Source organism: Raphanus sativus, unplaced genomic scaffold, assembly GCF_000801105.2.
Source record: "Raphanus sativus cultivar WK10039 unplaced genomic scaffold, ASM80110v3 Scaffold0732, whole genome shotgun sequence".
NCBI classification, from domain to species: Eukaryota; Viridiplantae; Streptophyta; class Magnoliopsida; order Brassicales; family Brassicaceae; genus Raphanus; species Raphanus sativus.
Window position 1 is genome coordinate 3,402 of NW_026616048.1, and position 13,544 is coordinate 16,945.

The 13,544-nt window shown below is 39.7% G+C and overlaps 1 long non-coding RNA gene across 1 annotated transcript; it reads right to left on the minus strand.

Moving 5' to 3' along the window:
* Positions 1-11,942: 11,942 nt before the first annotated feature.
* Positions 11,943-13,286, minus strand: LOC108832997 (uncharacterized). Its single transcript, XR_001946610.2, has 3 exons — positions 12,873-13,286; positions 12,389-12,495; positions 11,943-12,268 (listed from the first exon to the last, which is right to left on the minus strand). It is a non-coding gene; the product is annotated as an uncharacterized LOC108832997 (long non-coding RNA).
* Positions 13,287-13,544: the final 258 nt, after the last annotated feature.

The window sequence follows — 13,544 nt, forward strand, 5'->3', positions numbered from 1 at the left end:
AGATTTCTGGAGGGTCCTGCGATGCTGGTTCGTGGGTTGCTTGCTTTTTTGTTTAATTTCGGGCTCGGAGTTTTTCCGTTTTAACCCAGTGGCCAAGCAGACTTGCGGCGCTTTACGATCTCCTTGTATTGTTTCCACTCCGGAGAGGGTTGGAAATTTGAGGCACATATGGAAAGTCGAGGGGATCTCTCGCATGGAATTTAACCACGGAGTCCCGACGATCGCGTTATATGCTGCTGGACCGTCGACTACCAAAAATTCCACCATCTTCGTGACGCTCCCGGCTCTGACCGAGAGATCGACCGAGCCGAGGGTCATAGATGTTTCCTGAGAGTCCGATTATCGGATGGGATCGTCCGTGATAGCGAGGTCGATTCCCATCCTCTCGAGGGTGTTTTATATATAATATTGTCGAGCATCCGGTGTCGACCAATATTCTCGCTACGTCGATGTCCTGGATCGTTAGTCTGATAACGAGGAGTTCGTTGTGAGGTTTGGCTTGACCAGCCGTTGCTCTATCCCTGAATGACACGATGTTGTGGACAGGTGATGTGGCCGTGCTGTTGTTACCAATCGTAGGTTTTTGAGTAAGAGAATCCGACCCCCCCTCCTTCTAGCGCCAAACTGTGGGAACCGAAATTCGCACTGTCGATTTTAAGTAAGTAAATCGGAGGAAAGCTAGGTAAACCTAACTTTCCCTGAAGGTCCGGATTCTCTGCGACAACCAACGACAAGTGATCAAATAAATGCGGAAATGTTTTATTAAGATTTGAGACTGGACCTTAAGGAAGGCTGCCTACGTACCCCTTTCGAGGATCAAGTCGGACGTAGTTCAGTTGGAAAGATTTGAACAAGAGATCGAACTGCCTGGCGGAGTTCGTCTAGTACGAGCGTTTGTCATAGAAAACGGGCGTGTCGAGAATAACGCCTAGGGTTTCTATGAGCGGAACTCTAAGTAAAAGGATTGTTAGATCCTTCCGAGAGAGACAGGAGCCTGCGGACAAGATGAAAATAGAACGAGAGGCGGCCGGACGTTCTAGGTCCCACCTTGCTAGTCTACCGCCTAAATTCTAAGTTCTTAACCTAACAGGAGCTTTCTAGGTCTCCAATCTCGGATTTCTCTCTCTCTTAATGATTTTTGCTCTGCCTTTCTTCCTCTCCAAAGCTCCTTTATATACTCCTCCTTATGACGGTCTAACCTTCTTCTGGGCCGCAGGGCGGGCTTCTTTCCATTTTCGTCGGCCTCCATGCTTTTCGGGAAACTTGACATTTACCCTTCCGGAAATTTAGCATTTATCTCGCTATGCAAAGATAAACGTAAATCGTCGTATCTATCTCAGATAATCGTAAACGGACTGTCCGATCGTGTTTAGTCCCTTTCGGGCCGTTTCCAGGACTTCCGTGGTTTTCTACGATCTCTCCGGAAGTTCTTCATTCATTCGTAGAGTTGAGACGAGTGGTGTCTTAAGATAACCATCGCTGTTTCGTACGAAGAATTTAAGATCTTCCGTCCGGTTGATACCTTACGAGTTTCCGAAGTGTTTCCGACGGTCTTTGATTGGAGTAAGGACTGGAGTTTCGTACACGGAATCTCGATGATTCGTCCTGCGAGGACTTGAGAAAAACTCAAAGTACAAACTCCAGACTGCCGGGACTGGGATTCGTGTACCGAAGATCGTTATCCGAAGACCCGAGCCAGCACGGGGCTAGCCGCCCGGCGGTCATGGCCAGCACGGGCGCTAGCCGCCGGCGGCCACGGCCAGCACGGGGCTAGCCGCCCGGCGGCCACGGCCAGCACGGGCGCTAGCCGCCGGCGGCCACGGCCAGCACGGGGCTAGCCGCCCGGCGGCCACGGCCAGCACGGGCGCTAGCCGCCGGCGGCCACGGCCAGCACGGGGCTAGCCGCCCGGCGGCCACGACCAGCACGGGCGCTAGCCGCCGGCGGCCACGGCCAGCACGGGGCTAGCCGCCCGGCGGCCACGGCCAGCACGGGCGCTAGCCGCCGGCGGCCACGGCCAGCACGGGGGCTAGCCGCCTGGCGGCTACGACCAGCACGTGCGTCTCGACGAGGGCTTCGATTTGATATGTTGATCGTTTTCTGGGTCCTCACGGTTTGAGAGAACGGGCTCTTCGAAGTTTCCGGCGGCAAGGACCAGCACGGGGGCTTAGCCGCCCGGCGCCCAGGACCAGCACGGGCCGTAGCCGCCGGCGGCCAGGACCAGCACGTGCGTCTCGACGAGGGCTTCGATTTGATATCTTGATCGTTCTCTGGGTCCTCACGGTTTGAGAGAACGGGCTCTTCGAAGTTTCCCGGCGGCAAGGACCAGCACGGGGGCTTAGCCGCCCGGCGGCCAGGACCAGCACGGGCCGTAGCCGCCGGCGGCCAGGACCAGCACGTGCGTCTCGACGAGGGCTTCGATTTGATATCTTGATCGTTCTCTGGGTCCTCACGGTTTGAGAGAACGGGCTCTTTGAAGTTTCAAGGCGGATTCCTTGTCGTTCGGCCTATCCAAACTTAGATCACTTCCCGTTTCTTCCTTATACTTTCGTATGACAAATAGACTTAGCCGTTGATTTCGAGATAACCGTTTTTGACCCCAACACTATCCAGATGATTCCAGATTAGCCTGTTCGGACATATGGCAATATCTTCATGATTCTTATCAAACCAGGATGAACCAATATGTAAGAAGCTTGATTGGGAACCACTAATCAGTGGAGAATACCCAGGAAGTTGAATAAATCTCATAACTGTTGTGAGTAAGAAGATATCCCACCTTCTATCCAGATGATTCTAGATTAGCCTGTTCGGACATATGCCATTATCTTCATGATTCTTATCAAACCAGGATGAACCAAAATATAAGAATCTTGATTGGGAACCATTAATCAGTGGAGAATAACCAGGAAGTTTAATAAATCTCATAGGAGTTGTGAGTAAGAAGATATCCCACTTTCTATCTGGATGACTCCAGACTAGCCTGTTCGGACATATGGCAATATCTTCATGATTCTTATCAAACCAGGATGAACCAATATGTAAGAAGCTTGATTGGGAACCACTAATCAGTGGAGAATAACCATGAAGTTGAATAAATCTCATAGGAGTTGTGAGTAAGAAGATATCCCACTTTCTATCCAGATGATTCCAGATTAGCATGTTCGGACATATGGCAATATCTTCATGATTCTTATCAAACCAGGATGAAACACGATCTAAGAAGCTTTATTTGGAACCACTAATCAGTGGATAATAACCAGGAAGTTGAATAAATCTCATAGGAGTTGTGAGTAAGAAGATATTCCACTCGCTATCCAGATGATTCCAGATTAGCCTGTTCGGACATATGGCAATATCTTCATGATTCTTATCAAACCAGGATGAACCAATATGTAAGAAGCTTGATTGGGAACCATTAATCAGTGGAGAATACCCAGGAAGTTGAATAAATCTCATAACTGTTGTGAGTAAGAAGATATCCCACCTTCTATCCAGATGATTCTAGATTAGCCTGTTCGGACATATGCCATTATCTTCATGATTCTTATCAAACCAGGATGAACCAAAATATAAGAATCTTGATTGGGAACCATTAATCAGTGGAGAATAACCAGGAAGTAGAATAAATCTCATAGGAGTTGTGAGTAAGAAGATATCCCACTTTCTATCCAGATGATTCCAGATTAGCCTGTTCGGACTGATATTTTTAGTAGTATTGAGTAGATAAGGTGGATTGAGATTAGTTTAGTGATGAAGGTTTATGAAGAACATGAAGAACATGATGAACTAGACCAATGAGAAGCTCCACATGCTTATGGGAAGAAAAGCTAAGACACTGATTTACTAGATTAATGAGACAGAGTTTACAATATAAAGGAAAAGCTAAGACACTGATTTACTATTCTAAGCATGTGTAGTCAAAGGATCAGGCTGCTTTAGTTTGAACTAAACCAATGAGAAGCTCCACATGCTTATGGGAAGAACCTTATCCATCCAGGCTGTTCCAGCCTGTCTTGCGCAGCTTCTTCCCTTCTCCAACGGTCTGATTCACTCATGTGAGCTTCCCACAGTGTAGCAACCTTAGCATAGTAACTTTGGTCTTGTTACCAAGTTACTTCAGTAATATAAAGTTACCACAGTAACTAAAAAGTTACCACAGTAACTTTTATAGTTACTTTCTCATCTCTTTGCTATCACATCTTCTTCTCATAAGTATCCAAGTCTCTTCTCAATATTAATCTCAATCTCTCATCCTTTCAACACTCCCCCTCAAGCTTAACCATGTGGAACAAGTTAAGCTTGGAAGGACCATGAGATCTTCCTCATTAAAAACCTCATCAAAGAAAACCCAGTGGGACAAAACTTTGATGAGGGAAAAAGAGTAAAGATCTCATGATCAGGGGACTAGCTGGTTGATGAGAGATCAATGAGACCCAACCTGATATGGATGGATTCCATTGTCTTCTGTCTCGCAGCCTTGGTGAAGATGTCTGCTAACTGGTCTTCACTTCTAGTGTAGCATGGCAAGATCACTCCCAAGACTATCATCTGCCTGACCTTGTGGCAGTCCACTTCAATGTGCTTTGTCCTCTCATGGAACACTGAGTTGGTAGCTATGTGTATTGCAGCTTGATTTTCACAATGCATGGTCATTGGTGTAGCTTGCTCAATCTCCAAGTGTTTCAGAATCCCCTTGATCCAAATCAACTCGTTGGTGAGCTTCAGCATAGCCCTATACTCAGCCTCAGCACTAGAGCAAGAGACCACCTTCTGCTTCTTGCTCTTCCATGTGACTAAGTTCCCACCAATGAATGTGCAATAGCCAGTTGTAGATCTTCTATCTACTCTGTCTCCTGCCCAATCCGCATCACAATAGCCTACAACCTCAGTACTTCCATTGCATCCCATCCATACCCCTTGACTAGATGTACCATTCAGATACATCAGGATCCTTTCCACCATTCTCCAATGATGCTCCTTAGGTAGTTGCATATGTTGACTTACCTGGTTCACAGCAAAACAAATATCAGGTCTAGTAATGGTAAGGTAAATGAGCTTACCCACTAGCTTTCTATAAAGCTTTGGATCATGGAAGGGCTTGCTGTCTTCACTCTCCCCCTCACGTGGAACTTTATAGCCATCTTCCATTGGCATCCTTGCGGTTTTGCCTCCAAGTACACCTGCATCTCTCAATAGATCAAGTGTATATTTTCTTTGGGAAATGAATAATCCTTCCTTGGCTCTACATAGCTCAATACCAAGGAAGTACTTCATTTCTCCTAAATCTTTTATCTCAAATACAGACTTTAAGAAGTCTTTGGTTTCTTGTATACCTGCCTTATCAGAACCAGTAATGATAATATCATCTACATAGACCAATAGACAGATGATACCTGACTTGGTAGTAAGTGTGAAAAGAGTGTGGTCTAGTTCGCACTTCCTGAATCCTCTTCCATTCAGAGTGGTACTCAAATCATTGCTCTATCAGATACTATAGTTCTAGGCATGCCATGTAAACGCACAATCTCTTTAAAGAACAAATTAGAAACATGCAATGCATCATCAGTTTTGTGACAAGCAATGAAGTGAGCCATTTTGGAGAACCTATCAACAACTACAAAGATTGAATCCTTTCCGGTTCTAGTCCTAGGCAATCCAACAATAAAATCCATAGAGATGTCATTCCAAGGCTGATAAGGAATGGGTAAAGGAGTATACAAACCGTGAGCTTGAACTTTGGACTTAGCTTGCTTACAAGTTGCGCATCTCTCACAGATTCTCTCCACATCTCTCTTCATGCGAGGCCAAAAGAAATGATCCTGCAAAACTTTAAGAGTCTTGGCAATACCAAAATGCCCCATAAGACTTCCTCCATGTGATTCCCTATCAAATAAATCTCTCAAAGAGCAATAGGAATACACAAACGATTATCATAGAAGAGAAACCCATCTTGTCTAAAGTAATGACCAGAAGCAAACTTTTCACAAGATTTATATGCATCTTTAAAATCAGGATCGGTTTCATACATTCCTTTAAGTTGTTCAAATCCTAACAACTTAGCATCAAGAGTGTTCAAGAGGACATACCTTCGAGATAGTGCATCAGCCACTATATTATCCTTACCTTGTTTGTATTTGATCACATATGGAAAGGTTTCTATGAACTCAACCCATCTGGCATGTCTCTTGCTGAGCTTGTTTTGCCCCTTTAAGTACTTAAGAGACTCATGATCCGTGTGTATCACAAACTCCTTAGGCCAGAGGTAGTGTTGCCAAGTTTGCAAAGCTCTCACAAGCGCATAGAGTTCCTTGTCATATGTTGCATAGTTGAGTGTAGCTCCTCCAAGCTTCTCACTGAAGTAAGCTATTGGTCTCTTATCCTGCATTAAGACAGCACCAATACCTATACCGGAAGCATCACATTCAATCTCAAACGTTTTATTAAAGTCAGGAAGAGTAAGGAGAGGAGAATGAGTGAGCTTCTCTTTAAGGCATTGAAAGGCGGTTTCTTGTGCTTCTCCCCATTTGAATCCAACATCCTTTTTGATCACTTCAGTTAAGGGAGCTGCTATAGTGCTAAAATCTTTGACAAATCGCCTGTAGAAACCAGCAAGCCCATGGAAACTTCTTACTTCACTCATGGTGGTTGGACTTGGCCATTCTTGGATTGCTTTGATCTTTTCTTGATCCACTTTAACACCATCTGCACTCACAACAAAGCCTAAAAAGACCAAGTTATCTGTTCCAAATGTACACTTCTTAAGATTGGCGTAAAGAGATTCTTTTCTAAGCACATCAAAGACAGCCCTAAGATGTTCTATATGATCATGATAGCTTTTGCTGTAAACTAAGATGTCATCAAAGTAAACAACAACAAAGATGCCTATGAATGAGTAATCCGGTGTTTTATTAGCAACAGTTAGAAGGTTTTCTTTAAACCTGAGTAAAACAAAAGAATTTTGAGAGTAGAGAATTCTTTTGATCTCCCCTGTTTTGGCATAGAGATTGTGTTGCTTGCTTTGATCAGGCTTGAGATCGATCTTCTTCTTTTTCTGAAGTTGAAGTTGATCTTCATGAACCTCTTTGGGAGTTAGAGGCACCAGCACGGTTTTCTTGCCATTATGCTCAAAGGTGTGCTTGTTAGTATAACCATCATGAATCACACGCCTGTCTGATTGCCAAGGTCGTCCAAGAAGAATGTGGCTTGCCTCCATAGGTAGTATATCACATAGAACCTCATCTTCGTATTTACCAATGGCTATAGGAATCAGAACCTGAGTTGAGACTCTCATTTCTCCTTCTTCATTAAGCCACTGCAACCGGTATGGCTTTGGATGTTTCTGAACTCTTAAACCCAACTTTGCCACCATTGTCTCACTGGCCACATTGACACAACTTCCTCCATCAATGATGAGACTACAGACCTTTCCTTGAACCAGACATCTAGTGTAGAACAAATTCTCACGCTGCTCAGTCTCTTCTGCCTTGGTTTGAAGATTCAGAAGTCTTCTTGTTACTAGTAACCTTCCTCTGACTGGTTCTTCTTCAGATTCTGCCTCAGATTGCTCACGTTCAGTGTGGATCTTCTCATCCTGAGACAAATACTCTCCAGTGTCTAGAAGAATCATGGTTTTCTTGTTAGTACACTCGTTGGCATAGTGTCCACGCCCTTGACACTTAAAGCACTTGACATCCCGAGACTTTGAACCCGTAGCTACTGCTTTTCCTTTGTCTTTGTCAAAGATGCTGCCAGGTTTAGTGTCATCCTTCTGATAAGGCTTGCTCTCCTTCTGGTAACTAGGCTTCTCTTCCCTTGAATGCTGAAACTTGCTAGTACCATAGCTAGAACGAGAGTAGCTCTTTCTTTTGAGTTGTTGTTCCACCAAGATAGCTTTGTGTAGCATCTCCTCTAGCTCAACGTAATGCTGCATCTCCACTCTATCTTGTATCTCACGGTTGAGTCCTCCAAGAAACCTTGACATGGTAGCTTCTCTATCTTCTGAGACACTCGCTCTTTGCATCAATAACTCCATCTCTTGATAGTATTCCTCCACGGTTTTGGAGCCTTGAATCAGTTTTCGTAGCCTCTGGTGCAAATCACGATGGTAGTGGCTAGGTACAAACCTCTTGCGCATCAAAGACTTCATCTCTTGCCAAGAGTCAACAGGATACTCTTGATTGACACGTCTAGCAGTCACTAGCTGATCCCACCAACTCAAAGCATAGTCATAAAACTCAGTAGTGGCAATTTGGATCCTTTGAGCGTTTGTGTAGTGTTGACAATTGAAGACGATCTCAATCTTCTTCTCCCACTCCAAGTAAGCATCAGGATCAACCTTGCCATGGAAAGGAGGGATCTTGATCTTAAGACCAGTATACTCATCTCTATGATACCTTCTTCCCACGTGATCTCTCCTAGGTCTCCTACGACTGTCTCTAGAAGAGGATCTTCTACGCTCATAGTAGTTATCAGTTTCTTGTGAACCATCATGCTCTCGTTGGCGTTGTGGAGATTGCTCTTCTCTTTCATTTTCACGGCTGTGTCCTTGACCAGTAGCTTGTCTAATCTCCCTTCTAATTTCTTCCATGTTGTCTTTCATCATAGTTGACATGTTCTCACTACAAGAAAAATCGGTATTAGTAGCACACGAAAAACGCTACCATAGGGTTTTCGTAGCGTTTTTGTAATCGCTCTGACAGCCGCAGCTATGGTAGACCCCCCCCTACCATAGCGTATTTTTGTGTGCTATAAAAAGTAGATATACTATAGCGTTTATTATGTACTATATTAAACGGTTTTAATAGCGACTTATTTTAGCTATTACGTTATTTTCTATGGCATTTTTATTTCGTTATAATGTAATTTATAATAACATATATTCAATGCTATGAAAATAAAAGAAAATTAATATTTTTCTGACAAATATATAATTAAATTGATTATTATTATTAATTTTGAGATTTAATCTGATTATATATTGAAAATTGATTTACAACTGATTTCGATAAATAAATTAAACCCATTTATAAATGATTTCGGTTTATATTAAAAATTTGGTTTAACTGATTTCGGTTTATAAATTAAACCAGATTACAATTTTGGTTTACAAATTAAACCGGTTTACATACAAACCGGGTTTAGAAACTAGATCTAAAAAATAAAAATCCCCAACTGCTTCGCCTCCACCGCACTGCTTCCTCCGCTCTACCTCCTCCGCCGCCACAACCTCCATCTTTGAAACTTCTCCGTATTTGCTGATTCTTCTGCTTCCGCCTCTTCTCTCCGTCTCCTGCTGTTTTTCATCTTCTGCTTATCCGTGAATCTGAGTTTTCAAAACATATACAGAAAAAGATTCAAACGAAACCTCGTCGTCATCATTCACTACCTCTGAAAAAACGAATCAAAAGGACCAAATCGATCAAAAGGACAGACTAGAGATTACGAATCTAAACCCTAATTGGAGCCCTGGTGAGGAACTTACTTGATGGCTTAGTCGATGTCAGATTCTGTTTTGATTGGAGATTCTCTTGGGATTGAGACATGAATCAATGAGGTGAGAAGTGAAGTTCTTCGTAAAAGATGGAGAATTTTTCTGGGTTTCTTATGGTTTATTCCAGAGAAGAAGAAAAGAGCTTTGATTTTTTTTTTTCAGGTTTACGACAGGTAGGAGTTGAGAGGAGCAGAGATAGAGAGAGTAAAAAAAAAAGCAAGTGTTTATGTCTCTTAGATCAAATTCATCAACGGTTAAGATTAAGAAAAGAAGTTATCCCCACTTTCTTGTATTAGCCAATAGAAAAGAATCACTAGGATTGCTTTCTTTCTTCTCTATTCTTTGTTTGTGTCCGTTGGATGATGAATAATGGACGACTGTGATCTAATAAATGGTAATCCTTGCCCTTCTATGAGAGACCAATGAGAAAGAAGTTTACGGATTGACAATTACTTTTAGTGTTTTTTTTTAACTAAGGGGCTGTTATTCTTTTGTGATTTAAAAAGAGTTCTGATGATTTTTTAAAATTTATTAATTTCTGAATTTTAAAAGAGTTATGAAGATTTTTTTCTATTTTTAAAGTTTTGTCAAAGAGTTTTGTAAATTGTTAGAGTCTTTATCTGAAGATAATTATAAATTTATGTAGAGTATCTCTAAATATTGTGTTGTTACGTTTGTTGTTATCCTCTTCATTTTCTCAGTTTGTATTCCATTTGTTGTTCTTCTTTTGTTCTCAGTTCATAGTTTTTCTTTCTCAAAGCTCACAATTTTTTTAGATCAAAGGTTTTTGCGTTCATTTCTCAAGTAATTGACCTTTTAACAATCTGAATAATCTCTGCATTTCATCTCTAACTACTTATCATTTTATAATTACGTGTTCCAATCTTTACGGTGGTGAGTGAACAAATTACGGTGATGAGTGAACGAATACATGTTGCTACCAATATTTGTAGAGTTTGTTTTGAAATGCTATTAATTTGAATTTGGTTTAATTATAAAAAGTATTTGAGAATACATGAACGATAGGCAATACTTTGCTAAACAAATTTTGTGAAGAAAAATATGTAGAATCACAAATGAATAACAATAGACTTTTAAGTCATTGAAAAACAGTTATTTTCGTTTTTTTTTTGAATAACACAAGATTTTTGTTGATTTGGTAAAATAACAAATCCAATAACTCCAGACTTTTAAAAACTCTTGACAACTTATTTCAAATTCATAAACCAATAACATCAGATTTTTATATAGTTTTGAAAAGTTATAATTGAATAACACTAGAATCATTAGAAAATATAAATCTATATAACTCTTTATAAATACATAATCCAATAACACCCCCTAAAGCTTTAGTGTTTCTTTTGGGTTTTTACTATTTTGTTATTTAGTTTAATTATTAAAGTGCATAATCTATAGAAAGTAATAAAATTGCAATTTAAATTTCGAGATTCTGAATAAAAGCTTAGACATGTTGAATAATTACAAGTTTTTAATGGTTATATTTTGATTTTATTGTTACATGAAGATTTTGGTTTTAAAAATTTTGATAGATATCATTTCAGTAATTATAATCATATTTTGACTAATTTTTATATAACAATTTAGTTATTCATTTAAATTTTATAAAACTAATGATATTAGTGAATTTATGGTTTGGAATATAGTGTTTTGAAGTATGTAGTTTAGGGTTTTAAATTTAGGGTGTAGATTTAAGATATAGTCTTTGGTGTTTATAGTTTAAATTTGAGATTATATTTTTAGGGACTAGGGTTAAGATTTAGGAATAAGTATTCAATTTTCATAGTTTGTATAATTTCATTATTTAGTATAAAATAAGCGTTATAAATTTAAAATGTTATGATTTAATATCTGTTATATAGAATTTGGAATATGATATAAGATTTGGAGTTATAAGTAGGGTTTGTATTATAATGTTTAAAGTTCAATATTTGTTTAGATTAAAATGTTTAAAGTAGAAGATTTATGTATAAAACGGAATTTAAGATATATGGTTTGAGATATGTAGTTAGGGTTTAGGGCATGTTTAGGGTTTAGAACTTGATGTAAAAAAATGTTTTTTGTTTTTTCTAATTTATTATTAGTGTTGGATTTTTTTATCATATTAATTTTAAAGGTTTAAGTTTAAATTTTGGATTTAAAAATCTGAAAGTATTTTATTTAGTATATCATTTAAGTTTAAATTTTAGGGTTTAGGGTATTAGATTTAGGGTATTAGATAGATCTAGGTTGCATTAGTATATTTACATTGAACTATATTTTCATAGAAAATTTTATAGTTTAAATTTTATGATTATAATTAGGGGTTAAAAATATAAATAGGGTTTAGGGGTTAAAAATAAATCTATCTAGTCACTTTGTTAAAATTATATATCCCTAAAATTATAAAATAGAAATGATAACTTAATTTTTAAACATAAATTATCCAAAAAATACATTTAACCTTTTTATTGCATAAATTATCTAAAAATACATAAAAAGTACTATTACATTAACCAAAACAAGCCTTATATGACATCAATGTTTTCACAAAATATCTAACTGCTAACGCCTCTCGTTGCAGAAGCTCAAGTCTCGCTTCAATGCATACCCTGGACAAATATGGATTGCTCAAGCACCACATAACCCCACTTTCTCACACAAGGAAAAGGCAAACCACCAAACAGAACGTGAGTAATAATCCAAGAAGCACTACAAGCACTGGTGTGTCGTTTCAGCACCTGCTGATCATCTCTAGGCACACCCTTCTCTGCCTCGACCTGTAAAAACAGTTATTACCACTTGCCAAGTTCCTAATCAAATGATTCAAAAGCTAATGCATTTAAAGATCTAAGCTTTAAAAGGTAAAATGTTAAAAAGAGTCAGGACTCAATACTGACCCGGCTGACTTGGATGTTTCAAGTTCTAGTCCCACTCAGTGTTTCCAGCCATTGAAGCTGCCAGTCACCTCCACAACATTACCATTGTTACAATATTCAATATAGACCTGAAGAAAAAAAAACAACTTTTAATTATGTTAAGTATATCATGAACGCCCACCAAACTCATGACAAAGCTATAGATTCCTGTTATCCTCATGAATCGTGTGATTATATCAAAAGAGCAGATCAAAGATTCAATCTTTACTCTGAAATTGGACTTGCTGCTATCAAACAAAGCTTACTTTGGTAACAAAAAACGCAGACATTGACGACCTCTAGAGTCCATGAATCAACGAAAGCTTACTTTGTTAACAGAAAACTCATACCCGACGAAGAAGAAGCGACATAACTTGAGAAAGACGCAGAAGCAGCGATGGAGAAATATAGATGAGATTGGATTCAACAGAGACAGAGAGAGAGAGAGAGGCGGAGGAAGTTTTACCGTCTACAGGTTCGTCACTTGCCCCGATTAGCTTTATCCATTTAAACCCATACTTCTCGTCTTCTGAGACCCGGATAGCATTAGTGTTCTCTTCTTCCGCCATTGAAGAGTAGCAGGTCTTCTTCCCCTCCAACATCTAGGGTTTCGCAGAAGCAGAGAGAATAGATAGGGTTAGGATTGTCGGATAGAAGCGTCACTGGATTGAGAACGGAAGAGGTGGGGAAACTCGCCGGAGTTGTGCCGAGTCTGGATTTGAGATCAATTGATTGAGTGAAACGAACTGAATGATGAATGATGAATGATTTTTTGTAGACAAGCCTCGATGAATGATTTTTTTTTTGTTGGAAGGAAGAAAGCGCTTAGCAAAAAAAAACAATTTTCCCAAAAACAAATAAATTTAATGTCAAAACCAAAATTTTGGTAAGTGTTGGCGGTTTCTAAGTGTTACCTAAAAAATGGTTCTAAAATGGGTTTTTGATTTCCCGCTTAATGAAAATTCTGGATAGCGTCGATTAAATGCTACGATAGAGTTAAGATCCGGTTTTTGACACTTTTAATAGCAGTTGGTGAATTCGTGCTACCGCAAACTGCTACCAATACTTATATTTCTTGTAGTGTCTCCAACATGGTTTTGTTCAACTGAGCAGTCATGGCTTCCATCAGCATTTTGTT